At 45.2% G+C, this 17,692-nt stretch overlaps 1 protein-coding gene and 1 pseudogene across 18 annotated transcripts in view; both read right to left on the reverse strand.

The window, feature by feature from the left end:
• Positions 1 to 17,692, reverse strand: part of LOC149357439 (uncharacterized) — a 478,435-nt gene that overhangs the window by 274,389 nt on the left and 186,354 nt on the right. The window lies entirely within an intron of this gene.
• LOC149357443 (uncharacterized) overlaps positions 3,904 to 17,692 on the reverse strand; it is a 41,412-nt pseudogene continuing 27,623 nt past the window's right edge. Inside the window, exons 8-12 of the transcript XR_016291825.1 lie at positions 15,134 to 15,316; positions 10,583 to 10,726; positions 7,366 to 7,537; positions 6,798 to 6,883; positions 3,904 to 6,369 (exon numbers count right to left, since the gene is read on the reverse strand). The product of XR_016291825.1 is annotated as an uncharacterized LOC149357443 (transcript). The remainder of the gene's footprint in view (positions 6,370 to 6,797; positions 6,884 to 7,365; positions 7,538 to 10,582; positions 10,727 to 15,133; positions 15,317 to 17,692) is intronic.

A 17,692-nucleotide genomic window follows, 5' to 3' on the forward strand; every position in this document is an offset into this window, starting at 1 on the left:
GCGGTTTTCGTGGACCATGTTCGGATTACAGCATTTGGTTTACGGCTGCGGTGCCGGGCGGTTGTCACTTGCTCGCGGTCCATGCGAGACAGTCACTAAAAGTGACTCCGCACGCTCAGAGTGAAGCTGATTAATTACAACCAAAGAGACCACGAGCATTTCCATGTCCGCATATCGAGCGTACCAAAATTTTTTATATGAGGCTGACATTACTGTGAAATTCGTCCAGCATGAACGCATGGCCATGCGCGCGTTATAACAATTATATCGCGGAATCCTTCGAAACGATTGCACGCCAGCTTGTGAAGGCTGCTTGATGCATGGTACTGCTACCATGATAGTCAACCTTTGTGCGTCTATTTATTTTTGTCGCTTTTATATGTTTAATCAACCAGTAGGAAATATTTCAGGTTTCCTAAGCACCGTTAAAAGGTTGTAAACAAATGCATACGATGTGCATGTGAGCGTTTTAGAGCAGTGTCTGCATGCAGGTACAGAATAGGACAACAGCCTGTAAGGCTGCAAGAACATTAAACCTTGCCGTTTTATATAATAACAATAAAAAAGCATTAAGCAGAGTCTTCAGCGCATCCAAAGACAAGCATTCAGGCGATCCGTCCATTGGCTCGAAGAGGCGGAGAGCTCAGCGGCTCTCCGCGACATGAAGTACGATCGCGTTTTCACGCCTGCAGTGTTCAAATCAAGGTTCTCACATATCCTTCCAAGCTTTGGCCAAACCTTAGTTCCGTCTTCCCTCTCCTTTACAACCGTATTAGCCGGAACACTGCCTGTCGGAACCGAACCGTCAGACGCAGCAGCCTTCGCGACGAGGCGCGCACCGAGCGGTCAGGAGGAGAGTAATGGCGGCGTGATCACGTGATCAAAGATGGCAGCCCCAATGATAAGCCGCTGTAAAGCGTCTATATAAGCATAGGTCCTTCAAGTCCTGCAGAAGGCTTGAATTTGGAATTGCTAATATCAACGAAGGTTTAGAAAAACTTCAGTTTGGGCTAGATGGTGCATAGTACTTGAGAAAACAAATAGCGCCTACGACAAACACAGCAGAAGAACGATGCAGGACAAGCGCTATCCTGCGCTGTATGCTATGGAACTTTGTGAATGTGAAAAATGAACCTTCACGTCAGTGCAATATGAGTCTTTCGGGTGCCTACAAAGCGTTATTACAGAAAGAAAAAATATTAGTGAATGTTGTGTGGGAGGCTTGAATATTACTCTGTATTTGTTTATTTATTTACGTTACCCCTCAAGGCCAGTGGCATTACACAGGGGGAATGGTAAATATACAAAAACAGAAAAATACCGTTGATTACATGACTGTTAAACAGTGCCTGAATATATAATGTTAGCTAGTGCTACGTTGAACTGCTCATAATTTTCAGTGCCGGCAACTTCTGCGGGAAGTTGGTTCCGGTCGCATGAGGTTCGCGGCAGGAATGGCTGCGAGAAGCATTTCGTGTTGCATCACACAATTCCGACTCTGTGATCATGATCAATGCGGCGGGATACAGAAATTGGCTGGGGGATGAGGTGATCACGAAGAGCGGGATGATGGTACAGCTTGTGGAACAGGGTGATACGAAACACTTTTCGACGCGATGTCAGTGATGGGAGGCAGATATTAGACTTCATCGTAGTTATACTCGCTGTGCGGTTGTTTAACAAGGATCAAACGCACAAAGTTATTTGCACCAGCTCAAGATCATTAATGAAGTTGTCATGAGCAGGGTGCCATGCAGGTGTTGCATACTTGAGTTTCTACAGTATTAGCATTTGATAAAGCAACAGTTTCAAGTTAGAAGGAACGTTAAAGAAGTTGCGACGTAAGTAGCGAAGCATGCGATTAGCATTTTCAGTTATGTTCTCTGCATGAAGAGACCAGTTAAGATAATAAGTAATGTGGACGCCGATGCATTTGTATGACGAGGCTGATTCCAACGAAATGTTATCGATGTAGTAATGAGGTGAAACGGAAGTTTTTCTAGATACACGCATGACTTTGCATTTGTTCATATATAGCTACACTCACCATTCTTCGCACCAGCTCCCCTATTGTGTTGAGGTTTGAATGAAGTCAGTGGCGGTCTTTTCAAGTAGTCCCCTGCTTTGTACGTTTACCTTGTTGGCGGCCGTCTTATTTCACACAATTCCACGTTCTACATGTTGATAGTTATACGAGCACAATTCGTTGTGATTGTCGAGGTATTGTATTCCTGCCGAGCCCCCACCGTTGTCTTGCCATGACGGCAACAGCGGTGCCATTCACCTGCGGATGCGGTGGCCAGCAACCTCATCGGGTCGGAAGGGAGCCACCCATTCATGTCTTTATCCCACCATGTCCCATGGTGGGATAAAGACATGAACAAGACATGGATAAAGACAAGACGTAATGTGGACGCCGAGGCGTTTATATGACGAGACTATTTCGGAAGAAATTTTATCGATGTAGTAGTGATGTGGGGCGGAGGTTATTCTAGACACACGCATGACTTCGCGTTTGTTAATATTTAGCTGCATTAATCATTCTTCGCATCAGTTCCCTATTGTGTTGAGGTTTGACTGAAGTCATGTAATGTTGTTTGCGCTATTTCTCTAAAAATGACGCAAAAATCAGTGAATAGGTGAATATGAGAATCCATAAGAGAGCGGGGATCATTAATGTTAAATTAGGAAAAGTAGGGGTCCAAGAATTGAACCTTGTGGAACTCCGGAAGACACCTGTGTAAAAAATGGTGCTATAACCGTTAGCAAAAACCAATTGTGAACGATTAAGTAGACATTCAATCCATTTCAATAAGTTAGTCAATATTCAGGTGTTTCAGTTTGATGAGGCAAAAGGTTGTGACATACATTGTCGAAAGCCTTCGAAAAATCCAGAAATATACAGTCAGTTAGTGACGATAGGTCTAGAATACGATGCAATGCATGTGTAAACGATATTAACTGTGTTTCGAAAGAGTAAGTTTTTCGAAAACCATGTTACGCTGACGTAAAAAAGGAGTTCAATTAAATGAAGTTAACAAGGTTGGTGAGTATTACATGTTTGACCATTTTGGATCAAGTACTGGTAAGGGATATGGGACGATAACTACGGGATGCTTTCCTGCCAGATTTGTAGACTGTAACCACCTTTCCGATCTTCCACTCAGTAGGCAGCGTTGACTCACACTAAACAGTTTCTCACCCTTAAGGGTGCAAATCAGTTTGTCCCCAGACGAACACCCTTTGCACCCAATTGGGTGCTTGAAAAAGGGTGCTGAGAAAGGGTGCAGACATCAGCATCCTTAAGGAAGGGTGCACAGCATGAAATTTTAAAGGGTGTAACGGTTGCACCCTTACTAAAGGGTGCTATTTTAGCCATAACACCCTTCAAAATGGGTGTTAGAAGAGTGCTCCGCATTGATTCACCGAACAAGCAAAAGGCTAGGATTGATGCATGAGAGCAAATGTGCCCATATGTGTAGAACGGTCGAATCTGCAGACAGTGCTGGTTGACAGGCCACTGCTGGCAACTGTGATGCATTGCATGATGTTCTATAGCTACCCAGTTTTTTGGATCATGCATGCGGTGCATCAATCGACGGCCCCTCCATGCATGTGCTGGATATGCTTGGTCACCATCCAGACATGCCTGCAAGGAAAAATTTATTATGGCAAACAATGCTGACCACTTCAAAGGTAACATATACTCCCTTGACAAAGGCAGATAATACACATCATGCAGCACTGGGCCACATTTTCCTCATTTGGGGCATGTGCAGCACAGGGAGCCTTGTATATATGCATATCAGAGTGGAGATGAGTGAGTGCATATGAGGCTACAGTTTTGGCATAACAGAGCAAATTTATTAAAAACACCAAAAAACACTTCACACAATGCCACTACATACTGAAGAAAAATACACATCACCTCGACTACACTTAATTACTAGGGCCCGGAACTTTAGGTATTTGCCTAAACATGCCTATAAATGCCTAAATGGGGGATTTTTGCACTTGCCTGCCTTTTTGGCATTTTTTAAGAAATCGTACCTATTTGACCGTACTTGTTGCCTATAAATGCCTAAATCCGGCATTTCAGTCCTAGGTGCCGTTCTCCAATTTTTTAGACATCTTTCTAAGTACAGTGAAAGGCACGCGCCGATGCACGCACAAAAGGCGCGGGTCTAGCCAAACCTTTTTCTCGAAGTGTAACTGGCGCAACTAAGCAGGTTGTATATCTGCTTGAGTGTAACCCGACACCCGAACCGGCGCCGTCCAGCCGGCAACCGTAGCCTCAGCGCGCGCAAGACTAGCACACTCGCACGCTCACTGCTTGCTCGTCACTCGGTCGACTCTCGACCGCCTACTCCTCCCCAAGGAAGGGCCACTTCTCTGCCTACCACTTCCAAAACATGTGACATTGACTTGAGTGGCCTCACAAACTTTGCTTCGTCAGCGCTCTCCATTTCATTTCATATTGACATGCCGAAAGAAAAGGTATCGAGAGGCGCTCGTTGCAGGCACTGGGTTTCGCAGTTTGGAAATGCTTTTTCAACTGATGGAACTCTGCCATTCTGCAAAGGGTGAGAAGCTTCAGTACCAAGAGGGAAGCGATGCCATGTAGCGCAACACGTCGCTACCAACAAGCATATTGCAAACCTGAAGAGAACGACGGAGGGGACATCGCAGCTCCTACTGGCAGAGGCTTTCAGCAGTAGTTCGGCAGCAAAGGAATCGTCATTTGCCACAGAGTTGTGTCAAGCATTTTTGGAGGCAGATATCCTGTAATGGAAACTAACTAACAGTGGTTTTCGGATTTTTGTGGAAAAGTACACGAAGCAGCATGTTGCAGATGAATCAACACTTCGTAAGAGATACGTGAAAGAGTGCTACGAGGATACTCCCGCCAAAATCAGAGATGAAATTGGGTGTCAGTCGACGAAAACGCGGACGCTAGCGGACGGTATGTGGCCACCTTCATCGTCAGAACACTGAGCCCAGAGAAATCCAGACGAGCAATCCTGCTCAACTCAGATGTTCTTGAAAATTTCAGCCATTCGACGACAGCGCGTTTTTTCACTTCATGTCTGGAGCCTCTATGGCCAGGAAATATTCAGTATGAGATGATACTTTTGTTCGTTACGGATGGTGCATACTACATGTGCAAGGCAGGAATGGGACTGATGCTTTCATGCTGCAAGATGGTTCACCTGACCTGCGATGTCTATGAAATGCATCGTGTGGCCAAATGTGTCCGACTCTCTTTTCCCCAAGTAGACGAGTTAGTATCTAGCACAAAACAATTGCTGTTTTTAGCGCCACAGCACCTGACATTCCTCTGCCACCAAAGCCTGTTTTGACTCAATGGGGAACATGGACAGACGCAGCAGTATAATAGACACTGCACTCTTAAGTGGTCTGATCTGTCCTTTAGGAAATCAAGGATGACGCTGCGCGTGTGATTAAAACAACAGCTATGTTCCAGGAGGCGAGCATGGAACATGACCTCACATACAGCACTGCAAACTTCTAAACACTTACAGAAAGGATGACAACGTTGGAAAAGGCCGGATTCTCAGTAGATGAATCATTGAAGGCAGTCGAAGAAGTACAGGCAGCACTTCGAAAACTGGAAGGAAAAGGCGCTACTATTCTACGAAGATGCAACAACTGGTAGAAAAAAACAGAGACCTGGAAACAATTTCGCAAATCAGAGACCTTCTAGGTGGAGACGATACGGCCACATCACCTGAACGCCTGAGCCCCTGTGAACTCTTATGTTTTAGGTTCACCCCACTAACTTCATGTCACGTCGAAAGTAGTTTTTTAAACAACAAAGCTATGCTTAGCGAAAACCGAAGGAGCTCCAAGTTGAAAATCTGCGAATGTGCTTTATTGTCGCGTGATTCAATTGAGGACAGCGTACGCTCCGTGCTTGACTGACAAATCCTGTACTAATAAATAAAAAAGTATTATTCAAAGCGTCTATTTTTGCTTTAGAGCACCTATTGCAATATTTTTTAGAGCCTAGATGCCTGCCTATTTCGAGGATCTTTAATGCCTAAATTTCCAGGCCCTATTAATTAAACACTTTTTGCGACTTTATTGCGGAATTTCGTTGCCACCACCCTTGGTGTGCTCAGTGTGAGGCCAAGAAAAAGGCGCTCTAACACTACAAGCGTGTTGAACAACTTCCGGTCGTATTGAACATTAAAGAGCCAGTAGGCCGACAGAACAGCTGCCAGCCCCTCCTCTGCGTTTTTTAACCATAAACAGTTTTTCCCTATCCACCTTGATATGAAGAAATTCCGCCTCTTCAATATGCCGTCCGGTGAAAACTATGCAAGGCGTTGCAGGAACACTCAAGTCCTGTGATGGCAAGAAATATTTCATTGTTAGAAACAGGCCACAAGAGATTAATTCAATCCCATCTCTCCATGCTTAAGTCACCCCCTTCGTAAAGTTATCTGTACGTTATACATTTTTTCAGTACAATACAAAGAATGTTAAGCTTCTCTTACATTTACACATGCAATTTTGGTTTATGTGCAACATTAATTTTTGGACCCCAACCAGCAGCACTCACAATTATTACATGACAACTTCATTACCTTTATTTATTTATAATACATTTGCTAACCAAAATTACACCATTTCACTGAAGTAACTACATTGATATTAAGCTTCCTCTGTTCATTGCATCACAGTAAAGCTCAGCAACGTCTTAAACCAATGCTTTCAGTAAAGCCCATTAGTTCTACACATGCATTATAGCAGCACAAAATCAAGAAACTTACCTCCTCTCGCACAAACAAAGCTGAGAGCCCGTTCACTTCTTTCACATTTGCAGACAGTATCCGCAAAACCGCAACTGTTAGGATGTCTGTAAAAGCAAAACATTTATAGGGAACGCTTCAATGCATTTTTTTAGTATCTTCCTAAAGTTTCCTAATTATGTGACAACGGCTGTTTAGAAAGTGATTTGCTCTGTAACCTGTGCCCACAAGTAACGGAACATTGTTGCTGGGTTAACAGTATATTATTTATGTCTGCTGCATCATGAAGGCCATTCCAACGGGTCTTCAGATATTGTCTAGTACTTGACACAGTGCAAAACGTTCCTTATTTACACATGTAACTCTGCTATACTATTACAACAGTTTATTTCTGTTCCGTACACCAAGCAACATGCCATCAAATTCTTTCCATTCAGGACCAGACACGAGTTGCAAACATCGAAAGAACCAAACCTTTAAACATGGATGAACTCTACTGCTATGCCTATAAGATGAAACCCTGCAAAAATAATTTGCTAGAGAGTGTACGTATTAAATATACCAATAAAGCCTTTGTAACAATACTCACGTCGCGTTCGCAGCCTCTCTGGTGCCATTTCTCCAGCACTTCGGAGAGATTCCATGATGCTTGCTTCACAGGCAATCAGCTGCATATGTGCTAATTTTACAATTTTGTCGATCCCTTCTGCTATGGTTGCTGAAGGGTTGACCTTTGTCAGTTTGTGAAAGTCGCTGCAAAACTGAAAAAAAAAATATAAAAGTGCTTTACAACAAGATCCCAACACATACAAAGCAGTGATTTTACTTTATAATGGCATCAACTGAATATAAGGCAAGGAACTGACAAATGTGCAGTTAAAACAAGCACTCTGACCACACAAAATACTAACACAACCTTATTTCTGGAGGTGCACTTGGGCCTGAAAACGTTGATTCACACACGAAAGAAAACCAAAAGTTATGGTGATGACAGTTTAATCTTGGCACAAGCACAGCCTTCGTGACACAGCAAATGAGTCTTCTGCCCAAATGCATTTGAGCACTAGCTTTTTCTCTACATCAATTTTTTGGAAGCAGTAGCTGACCGTTTTTTTGTACTACAAAAAACATGAGTTCGTAGAAGAGATGTCAAATCTCAAGAAATGTTGAAAGCTAGGAAAAAGGCAATTCTTTATTTTCTTCCCCAGAAGAATGCAACATTTGGAAAAAAAAAGCGATAAAGCACATTTTCATTCAACAAACTTATCTTGCAAATCAGAAATAAGTAAAGAATTTTGTTGGCACCAGAGCAAAGCTACTGCAAATCCTTTTGAGGAAAACTTAGTGGCAATGCATAGAAACCAGTTGATGCAAAGCGCAGCATCAGTCTACCCAGCATGACATTTCAGTGACTAACGTTCGGCCGCCGATTCCAAGGTCGGCAGTTCGACCCCGGCCACTGTGATTGTATTTCAATGGAAGCGAAATGTAAAAACGTCCGTCTGCTATGGGATGTGAATGATGTTAAAGAATCCCAGATGACCTAAATTAATTCGGAGCCCTCCAATACCGTGTACTTCAAAGCCCTGACTTGCTTGAGAACATTCAATCTCATAATCAAAAGAGTATACCGGGGCCACTGAAGTCTGCTTTAGTGGAGAAATGCAAAAGCAATGTGCACTACTGCTGTTTCTGTTGGTGCGTTTGTGCAATTTAGTTCGCAGTGGCCACCAAACCGCACACCATTCAGAGCTCCTCCATGGGCCAATCCCCATACTATATGCAGAATTAGACATTCTCTACTGAACGTTCACAGACACCAGTGAGAGCTCATGCCACTGCCAGTGCAGTGGTGCAGCAGTTAAGCGAAGCTCCAATGCATTGGCAAGTAGCTCTGCCTGCCACAAGCACCCATACGGATCATGCGACCCATGTTGCTCTCCTACTAGGAGTGCGCACTTTCTGTTCACACACTTGACGCACAGAACACCGCGTCATGAGCCAAGAAATGCTTTCGCATTAAAAATGGCAGTCATTTCCTCGGCTAGGCAAAGTCAAAGCAGCGTGGTAGTTCGAGCTGCTTTTACTGATATGCTTCGTTTTTTTCACTTGGTTTTGCATCTTAAAACGTTGCCACGCTGAGGAGTGTAGGGTGTGTCTTCCTTCATGGGCTACACCCCCCACCCCACCTGATACTGTCCAAGCTTACAACCTGATTACCACCTGCGTGGTGGTTCTTGCTTACTATGTTGTTAGTACCTGCCCGGTGATTACTACTTAGTCGCCTGAATGTGTGACATCAGCATAAATTACCCATAGTGCGTCCCCCACTGGAGGTAACGCAGTGAGCCCTGGCTTACGAAACACACAACAGCTAAATGCAGGAACTGCTAGTAGAAGTGTAGTAGAAGTGCTAGCAGAAGAGTAGCAGTAACAAAATTATTGCATCACTATGACGTCATCACTAGGGAAAAAAAATGTATGCTCATGCGCCTTTTCTTGCATTAAGGTTCGAGAGCATGTAGGTACACAACGCTTTGTATGCATTCCCCCCGTAGAGCAGCTCAGTGTGCACATTACCGAACTGTGACCAGTTTTTTTTTTTTCACAGCCCGCAATCTTGGGATCAGCAGCCAAGTGTCAAAGCCACTGAGCCACTGTGGCAGCACCACAACCAACCGCTGTACTCAACGACATTATACCACAAAACACACTGATCATGTTACTCCACCGCAACTTCATAGCCCCAAATCCACAGGTGCAACGTATGCACTCAATTACTCATGACTTTTTGTTTCCCTTATGTCTGTTGGCAAGTCTGCCTACTCATTTTTTTTTACTCTCCGTGATTACACGTGGACACACCTGCTCACATCGCAAGCCTGCCACGGCTGCAACTACAGTACCGTAGAAACGCGTGTAAGGGCCACACACTGTTTTCACGAAGGAAATATTGAAAAAAAAAAAGACCCGTGTAAGGACCGCACCCAAACTTTCCATGACCCACACAATGCACGTGCCGTGGCCTCCGTGATCAGCTCCGGCTACGAGCAATGGTGGACTTGATCGCGGAGGCCACACACATGCACAGGAGCTGGCCAACCATGGATGGCACCCAAGGCCACGTCTCATCATCATCATCATCAACTTTTTCTTCCGCCGCGAGTCCTGCTATCCATATTGGCATCAGTATCACGAGCTCCAGCTTTCTGTGGCTGTCAAAGGCACGGGAGTTGTGGTAGTGTGTTAGTTCACTGCAGTTGTGGCTTTCGTGTGCTGCTGCCAAACATTGCAATTTTAGCATGATGGGCAAGCACCTTAATATCTACATGGCTGAGGGTTTGCTCTTGGCCACGACAAGTACGCGGCAGGCAGGGAATTTGACGTGGCTGAGAAGTGCGTCCGATGATAATGCAACCAAAAGGACGCATTGAAGAACACAAGCTGCAAAAAGTGCGCTTTCAGAGGCAAGCCGTGCAAGTTTCCCGAACTGGAAGAAGAGTTGCTCTGCTATGTGATGGAAGTGTGGAACAGTGGCTATGCATTGACAGCGGACATGATGCGCAACTTCTTGTGGGATGAGCATGCGCACAGCACCAGCTTGGAGTCTGAAGACTACGCGAGTGATGATTGAATGTATAATAAGTGCTGTTCATTCCCTGAATGGTGTGTTTTTACATACAATTTTTTTCTCGCACATTGTGTGTATGGGCCGCACCCCAAAAATTGGCCCATCTGAAAAAAAGCCTTTATATGGTATTATAAAGACATTACCAAAGGCCCCGGCCAAGAGTTAAGGCACCAACCTGAGTCCACTGCACCTGCTGGCTGTCGTCCTCAGGCAGCAGCCGTGCCAAGGCAATGCACGACAGACAGGCCGCATCAGGTGTCAGCCCTTCCACTGCTGCCAGCAGGGTGTCCTCCAGGGCAGTGATGTTCCAGCTCTGGCCCTGGGCAAGGGAGGCAATGTGGCGCCAATGTCAGAGCACAGATCAATGGCTGAACCACTTTTTCCCACAACAGCATAGCTGCTGCTGCAAGTAAAGGTGGTGTCAACCTTTCACACACCGGCTGTCAGTAAACATGTCCTAGCTTTCAAAGTGCCAATGTCCATTCACATTTTCCCACTGCAGCTGTGAGACAGATGATGCACAGCAGGCAATGTTGCCTCCAAACACTAGAGAGAGAAACAAGCCTCATGAAAGTTTACCTTCCATACTGAAGGCCAGGCCCAGTATGAAGACATGGGAGATCTGGCAGGTGCAGTATGGAGACACAGGAAGGTAAACTTTGTACATTGTGTACCAACCCCCTGAAGTGCAGGACCGATTTCAACATGGTCTTTCCAGCCAGCAATTTGCTTCCTGTGAAGTTGTGTATAACAAACCATTGCCTTAAGTCTGGGGCCACTGTCAGTGTCTCCTTGTGTATTAGACCCATGTCAACCTGGCCAAAAGGGGAGAGGCACGAAGCAGCTCAGAGGTACAAGAAGGAAATCAAAAATCACTACGTCACCGGGCCAAGATATACAGGTGTCCACAAACTGTTTCGGAACATGACAAAAAACAAAAAAAATGCCCAACTGCTTGGCTCTCTAGGCACGCAGCCTGGAACTAAAGGATGTGCTCTTCACTTTCCTGTGGTAGCTGCAGATTGTAACCCTATATAGTATCAGGCCATCCCTCCAGGCAGTGATTAAATTGAGCTTCTGTTATGGCATCCGTGTTCCAAAAACTTCTTTGGGCACCTGAACTTATAGGTCAGGAAGGCGTTCCCTGCCGGCAACATCAAAGAGCTATTAAGAAAGCATCTGCCAGATCAAGAAGTGGCATACTGTGGCAATCTAATACTTTCACTTGCAATCTAATCTAACGCAGCCAATCCAGAGAAAGCCCTTCCAAAAAGATGATCTGAAAGCACATAATACTTTAAGCTACAATAGTGTTCATCTTTTTTCCTTTTCCTCCTCCAGTTGTGTGTCCGGCAGAGCACACAGTGACATATGGCCCACCATGGCCACATCACTCTGCATACTTGTGTGTAGGAGTGTACAAATATTCGACAATTTTGAAGATTCAATCGAATAGCACAGTATTCGATATTCGCTTCAAACCAAATTTTCAGTATTCGAAGTATTCGTCTCGTGCGAATAGTGTTTCCGGGACGCTTGCCCACTTGCTTTATGTGGTTTTGGTTTTGAGTATTGCCGCATAGATGGCTTTTTTTTTATCATGCTTTCAATGCTCAGGGGTCAGTCAATATGCAAATCACAGCCAGGTCGGACTGCAAACCCAGCTACAAACTAAAGAAAAAAAGAGGTCCACGCGCTATTGCAGAAGATCCTGCGTGGCCGTCTTCGAGCCTCCGCACTAAGTTAGTTGCTGCCATAAGTCACGTCGCTGCCACCATGTCGAGGCAGACACACTGAAGGAAGAACACAGCAGACAATCGTCTAAGCTTCAAACCAAGAAACCACAATTTACTGCCAGCGAAGCCTTTATATACTCTGGCTGGTGGTGCCATTATCGACGAGCTAGGACACCATAGGTATTCGAACACGGGCATCACTTGGCCACCTTCATCGGATCGCTAGTTCAGTCCGATGGAACTCCACAGCATATTTACTGCTGAGGCACGTGGCAAGTCAGTGCACCAAATGTGACTGCCTGGCTCAGTGTTCGACATTTGACCCATTCGACCACTGGTTCAATCGTTGGCACCATGGTCAATGCGTCTATGAAAGGCAATTCAATATGGAGCTACTTCATGAAAGCTGCCCCCGGCAATGAGGCTCGCTGCTTGAAATGCAAGGCCGTTTTGAAGACACCAACAGGGACGACGACAACATTCTAAACGCATTTGAAAAGGCACCCGAATTTCTTTAGGGCCTACTAGGACGACTGTCAAGCATGCAAATGCACTGCCACCTTGACAAAGGCGAGCTGGCCGAGTGTTCAACAACCATCAGTAGCTGAAAAATGAAGGCGGCTGTACCGAAAGCGCAACAGATGACAAAGACGGTCGGCTGATTCACTACACACGGTATGCACCTGCACTCCATCACTGAGGAGCCTGGCTTTCTTGACATGATGAAACTCGCCATGCCCAATTACACAGTGCCGTCACAAACAACTTTCTCGGGGGTCATCACCAAAAAAAGAAGAGGTGCGAACGAAGCTTACAGAGGTCTTTGGAAGCGGAGTGGAGTCCTTCTCGATCACTATGCATAGTTGGACATTGCAAGTGAATGACCGCTATGCAAGTTTCACTTGCCATGTGATGAATAAGGCGTTTGTGCAACATGTACATATACTGGCCTGCACTAAAATGGTGGACGCTTACAGCGCTGAGAGCTTGGCAAAGTTCATCGGAACTGTAATAGAGGAGTATGAACTTTTGTCTGAAGGAATGGTGTCAACCTTTGTAGTCACTGACAACGAGAGAAATTTTGTTTTGGCGGTTGCGCGATAGTCATGGCAGGGTGTGCTGTGCTTTGGCCACACGCTTCAGTTGTGCATCAGTGATGTCCAAAAAAATGTGGCAGGGCTTGCACAGCTTTGTGCAAAAGCAAGGGCAACAGTAGGTCGGTATAAGCGAAGTGCCATGGCTCAAGCACGCCTTAATGAAATTCAGAAAAGCATGCTTTTGGATTGTCTTGAAGTAGTGCAGGACGTGCAGACATGTTGGAACAGCGAACATGCCATGATGGCCAGACTTCGCACCCCTATTACTGTGGAACTCTCAGAATTTGATGAGGTTGGAAATCTCACCACACAAGAGTGGAAGCCACTAACAGCATCAGTAAAGGTCTTGCAACTGCTTGATCAGGCCACAAGTGAACTGTCTGAGGACAGCTACCAAACTAGAGTCTCAAGTTATCCTGCTGCCTGAATGCTCAAGCATCGTTCTTGCACAGCATTTGAATGATTATGATGCAGCATGAATTGCATCCAGCCTACTAAAGAGCACCAAGTCTAGATTTCCGGACAACAAGATGTCTCAGCTTCCAGCATTGGCCATGCTGGCTGACCCTAGGTACAAAGATGCACGCTACACTGTCGAAGCTGAAAAGAAATGGGCGCTTGGTCTCCTTGTGGAGGCAGCAGAAGAGACGGTGCTAGTGCATCAGCATACTGAACTGCCAGGCAGAGGCTGCGCATCTCCAAGACCTTTGGGTGACTTTGTGTGGTGTGCCTTCAGCAAATTTAGTTCCGATGAGAGCTGCCGACCACGCCATACAGTGAAGAATGAAGTCGCAGAGTACTGGAAAAACCCCCTTCTTCCGCAGTGTGAAGACCCTTTGGCATGGTGGAGGACCAACGGCAGCCACCTGTACCCACCCATAGCACCACTTGCACGCAAATGCCTCTCAAGCCCAGCAACGCAGACTACCAGCGAAAGGCTGTTTTCAGCTGCAGGAAACATCGTGCGCTGTCAGAGAGAGAGCCTGCTCACCCGTCACGTAGACCAGCTTGTGTCCTTGAACAAGAACATTAAGATTGGAGCATGCTGGGCTGTTAATGGCAGCTGTCACCCGGAAGTGCAGAATGTTTTTTTTTTATAATTGTTCTTAGTGCTCTTGCTGCAGTGTAGTGCAGTTACTCCTGTGGTTTCAACTACTGGCTGTACTAATGGCACCGTTCTGTTATACTCTCATTTTTCGTATTTTATCTCTAATTTCTCATTAGAAAGCAGGTGGTATTTTTATGTGTTTAACTTTTGATTAACTAAGCAACTAAAAATTGTTCTTCACTCACTTTAGGTGCTTCCTTAAAATTTTGAAGAGCGGCTTTAAATAAAGCCTCAGTGCAATATGTACTAGCTTTGTGTGTTGGAAAAATAAATGGGTTTAGAAATGCGCGCTGTCATTCAGCCTCTTTTTAGTGCCAGAAGTACTATTCGAACTATTCGCTTCGAAATTATTCAAAGAAAATCCTATTCACTTTGAATTCGCTTCGAACCAAAAAACCACTCTTCGCACACCCCTACTTGTGTGTGTACTTGTGTTATTCCTCACGCTGGCATTTCCACATCAGCCCTGTCCTTCCTTCCACCTCTCTTGACTCACATGTTTGTTTTTGCCTGCTCTTTATTTTGCAAGGTTACAATGAAAGGGTGCCAATCACAGATAAAACTAGACAAATCTCAGATAGAAGACTACAAAAGGTGCAGATTTCAATGAAGAACGCGAACACTGCACGCACACAAATTCACACGCCCCTCACTTGACAGCTATACCACCAACAGCAGCCATTTTCTGCCCCATGGCAGCAGGTGGCACAGCTTCTGTGCCCAGCTAACTTGTGCTATTCTTATACGGATGAACAAGTGCAAGGGGCAGCCAGTGATGCCCGCACCTTTCCGAGGTCGAGGAAGCCCTTGCTCTGAAGCACCTGGTCAAACTCCCGAGACATGAGGCCAACGCAGTCCTGCAGCAGGCGGTTGGCCAGAGAGAGTGCCGACTCTGCCCATCGCACCCGGGGCAGGGTCACAGAGAGGCGCTCACAATTCAGAGCCATGTCAATGGCCGTCTCTGCTGTCTGCACATGGAGAAACAACGGCCAGCCCAAGTCATCACAGGGTCCACAACAACAGTAAGTGCACGCCTATTCTGTCCAATGCAGCAAGTAGGCATTTTTTCTCTTATCTAAACAAAAAAAAAATTCAACAACTGGTACAAGAAAGAATGCAACAAGCCAACAAGATAAAGAAAATCTGGCAACAATATGAAGCAACAACTTTGAAAAAGAAAAAAAAAAGTGAAGAATAAACAAGCAATGGCATGAAATTTCATGACAGTCAAAACAGAAGCAAATGCTTTCTGAGAAATTAATTGTTTAAAGGAACTGACTCTGCAGCATGTATTACTAACCACATGGGCTGGCTATGTCAAACAAATACTACCTACAAGTCTTCATGAAGCTGTCAGCTCTCACTTGAAAAGGAGGAGAAAAAAATAAAATTTAAGCTTTCTACTTCACTGTTGGCTTATCAATTAGCAGAAATGAACCAGAGCAAGACTTGAGTTAGTCTGCCAAACTCAGCGTTTAAAAGCAAAGCAGAGGGCTAAAAAGAACGCCCGAATTAAACAATTGATTGGTGGTATTTAGGGTTTAATGTCCCAAAGCTGCACGTGGGCTAGGAGAAAGAGTAATGAAGAGGTCCAGGGGAGTTTTAACCACCTAAAGTTCTTTAACATGCAATGACATTGCACAATACACGGGCGCCTTGCATTCCACCTCCATCGAAAAGCCACCACCGAAGCTGTTGTTGTACCAGCATCCTCAGGCTCAGCAGCCAAGTGCATTAACCATTGAGACAGCATCTGGTCGGTCGACTGCTATCATCAGTATGTACTGGTGACGCACCGCCGGACACGACACCTTCAGCACGTGAATTATGCCTTTGTCAAGTGGCTGGTATTGCTCGTCGCTTTTGGCGGCAGAAGAGCGTGGTGTGCCACATAGTTGTCGAGCACGAGAAGGACCATTCTTTTTTTCGAAATGTCATCATAAAACTCAACAAGCCACTTGCACGCAAGTTGCCTGTCATCCTCATGCCTCCTCTAAACTTATGCCTAGTGACACTATTCAAAAAAAAAAAAGTCATGCACCATTCAGATTTTTCTGCTATGCATGTAGCGTATGAGAATGTAGCTTCCAAAGCACTGCGCCTTGCAAGTTTTCCCAATGACAAATGGCGAGCACCGGTCGCTGCCTTGCATGCTCCTTCACAGAAAGCCGCTAATGCGAAGCTTGCTCCACTTTCCACCGGCGCTAAGTGTCTCCTTTCAAGGTGTGAGATTTTGCCGGCCGCATCCGATAAAATGTTTTGTCGGCATTTCATATGTTCTGTATTTCTCATCTGCTGATGATTTTACTGTTCACGCTTTTTTGTGTTGGTGCATTATTTTCATAGGCAGAGGAGCGCTGCCGGAGCTGATTGCGGAGGTCACGGTGGCAGGGAGAGAGTGACGTAGCGATTAGAATGCTCGTCACTCTCCGCTCCTGCAAGAAGTGCTGTTTTTCGACTGCCGGCAGAGTTTACACCGCCTAATCATTCGCTGTAACCGAGCTGTGCAGCCACAGGTGTTCATTGTATCTGAGATGCAATGCCATTGCTCTAATGCATATTTTGACGGTAGCACTGCCCTTGTTCGTAATAAGCGAGTGTTCGTTACAACTGTGTCCATTATAAGTGTTATAAATGGGCTGGAGTGTATTTAATTATTAACACAATATAAATTGTCTAAAGGATTAAGGGGGGACACTGGTCTTGAAAAAAAAAATTTTATTAATGAAGTCACAGTTACGAAATCTTCAGGGAATATGTATTTTTGTGTGCTGATTCTAAATGTGTCATTTAATTTCATGTAAAACATTTCCTTGAGCAATTATGCACTTTTTATGCTAGTATTTTGGGGAGAGTTTTGAAGAAAATTTGCTGCGGGAAACTCGCTGAAATGTCTGCCATTGGGTTCTCTTGACACCAAGGAATACAATAAGGGTGAAATTGTCTTCCTGCCTATCATAGAACTTGAGTTAGAGTTTTGAAGTTGTCGCTTCAGAAATGAGAAGGAAAGTGTGTACAGTAAAAGCTCGTTAATTCGACACTGACGGGACCGCGAAAAATTGTCGAATTATCCGAATGTCGAATTATCGAACGAACAACAAAAAACAATGTTTGCCGCAAGAGGACGTATACCTTTATTTGGCAAGGAAATCTGTAATCACCGTCCGCTTTTTCGAGCGAATTTGAGCGACTACGATAGCTCTAACAGCTGCCAGGTGCTCCGCGGCGGGCGCGTGTGGCACACGCGCAGTCAGGGATTTGTTCACAGAAGTCCTCCCGCACGGACAAGGCTTCTGCGGCTTCTTTCACCGTGTACTTTGGCATTTGGGGCAACTGCTCACAAT

The sequence above is a fragment of the Amblyomma mixtum genome, chromosome 3, assembly GCF_055824585.1.
Source record: "Amblyomma mixtum isolate Tamu chromosome 3, ASM5582458v1, whole genome shotgun sequence".
Lineage (NCBI taxonomy): Eukaryota > Metazoa > Arthropoda > Arachnida > Ixodida > Ixodidae > Amblyomma > Amblyomma mixtum.